Here is a 2,119-nt window from a genome sequence, read left to right on the forward strand (position 1 = left end):
TCAGAGAAGTAAAGGTGACAGCTGACAACCTCACTCTTGTCACAAATCATGACTGCAGCTCCCGGGGTCAGCCTTGTAAGACCCCCAATAAAAGCTTCCGGTGCGCTCGTGCATGTTACCTCTCAGTCCAACCTGGAACCGGATGCGGAAAATGTGGCTCTTTCCAGAGTAACCGATTTATGTTTTTCAAGTTCTACAAAGAAACGTGATCTCACAGGTGCTCGTCACCCACAAACACCAGGGGGCGCTGCACTATTCCCCACTTGAAAAAACATAACGAGATTATATCTATTTCAGATAAAAGAATGCTACACTTGCGTTTTTGTAGACACAGCGGATAATCAGTAACAATGTGAAGATTTAGAAACAAGATGTATATTTGGCTGAGAATAAAATCTCTACCAGAAGTGGGGCTCGAACCCACGCGTACACATGTCCATTGCATCTTAAATCCAACGCCTTAACCACTCGGCCATCTTGGTAACGATGTGCTCAGTGCTGTTAGTCTTTCCCACAAGTTTCACAGCTGTGTGTGAGGCCCTGATTTCCTTTGCTCCTATTGTTGTTAGTGTAAAGAGGACGCCGTTTCCCACAGGAGGTGGTACCAGGTGGGTCCACGGGGGAGAGTGTTGATCGCACAACAGCCACTTCACAAACTAACACATCTGAATTACACACAGTCACTGAGCAGCATTTCAGGTGTGAGCTGTGTGTACCTGATGGAATTGTGGTGCTTGGAAGGCTCGGCACCGGCGCTACAGCGCTTCACTAACTTGCACTCCACCCCGTGTGTAAACAAGATCCTGTCGGTGATTCCCCTGAGGCCGCCCCCTCTGAGCACCGGGCCAGGAGCAGAACCTGTCAGATGTGGCAATTACACATGAGATACAAATCTGACACTGAGGTGCTCTGACTTTATAGGGAGGCAGGTGATGGTACCTTGGAGGGGGGAGGAGCCTGGACTCGGCCTCACATCAACTCAAACATGTCCACTGATGCGGAAGTGACCGAAGTTTAACAGTGGGGTCACTTTTAGCTGTGGGAACAGATTCTTTATGTGATGAAATGTGAGGGGCCAGACAGGAAACTAAACTCACTCGTGGCAAATAATATTTAAACCATCTCACGGCAGCTCAACCGGCTCCAAAAGCAGCCCTGGAGCTGCAGTCCGCCGGGAAGAGGCCAGAGTAGCGGAAAGGAGGAGGGGGTCACCTCCAACCCACCGCACCATGTGATGGAAAGACCAGCCACACCTGAAAAAACAAGGTTTGTGAACTTTTAAAGCCACCTTAGCGTTGGTGACTCCAGCAGAAAAGGAAGGTGATTTCTCTGGCATCAAAAAGGGATCACGACTTTGAATTTCCCCCATTATTTTAGCAGCAGTGACTGACACCCCAGAGCTTCATTGGAAAGAGGTCAGAAATAATCAGTCCAGCGGGTGTCAGGGCCCTGCAGTCCAGGAATGAAAGCTTCCGGTGGGGGTGACAGTTTCAGCCGGTTCCATGGTGTAATGGTTAGCACTCTGGACTCTGAATCCAGCGATCCGAGTTCAAATCTCGGTGGGACCTGAGGTTTTTATTTCTCCATAATTCTACTTCACCCCCCACCGGTGTTGACAACGATCACTAAATAATGACAGACTTGTCACCTATCTATTTCGCTGGATGCAGAACAGGTCGCCTTTTAGAAGCTGAAAGTTTTATGATGTGACTTTGATAGAGTTCAAAGGTCGCCGTGTGAAGTTCCTCCTCTGAAACCTTCACACAAGCGGCCAAATACCAGGGCTTAGTTTTCATCCCGATGCACCTGCCCTTGTTTTTGGGGACCCGCACAGATTTGTCTCCACCAGATATTTAGGAGCGGAACAGCTTGAAAACTCCGAGAGGGGGAAGAGAGAGGCGCCAAAACCATCACAGAGGAACAAAGCAGAAGCCTGTCAGGGGGAGATAAGGTGGCAGGGAGTGCCTGGCAGTTATTTAAAGAGGCAGTAGGTGTTTTTAACAATACCAGCTTTGGTATTTGGTGTCCAGAGAACAGTGGTTAATTTGTAAATAAACCTACTGGTGCCCAAAGCTCTCCTTGAAAACATTGAGCTGTTGTAATTAAATGTGCGCGCACA

At 48.6% G+C, this 2,119-nt stretch overlaps 2 non-coding genes across 2 annotated transcripts; one reads left to right on the forward strand and one right to left on the reverse strand.

Moving 5' to 3' along the window:
- Positions 1–399: 399 nt before the first annotated feature.
- Positions 400–482, reverse strand: TRNAL-UAA (transfer RNA leucine (anticodon UAA)). The gene has a single exon. It is a non-coding gene; the product is annotated as a tRNA-Leu (tRNA).
- Positions 483–1,496: 1,014 nt separating this feature from the next.
- TRNAQ-CUG (transfer RNA glutamine (anticodon CUG)) lies at positions 1,497–1,568 on the forward strand. Its single transcript has one exon. It is a non-coding gene; the product is annotated as a tRNA-Gln (tRNA).
- The last annotated feature ends 551 nt before the right edge of the window (positions 1,569–2,119 follow it).

The sequence above is a fragment of the Pleurodeles waltl genome, unplaced genomic scaffold, assembly GCF_031143425.1.
Source record: "Pleurodeles waltl isolate 20211129_DDA unplaced genomic scaffold, aPleWal1.hap1.20221129 scaffold_70, whole genome shotgun sequence".
Classification (NCBI taxonomy): Eukaryota; Metazoa; Chordata; class Amphibia; order Caudata; family Salamandridae; genus Pleurodeles; species Pleurodeles waltl.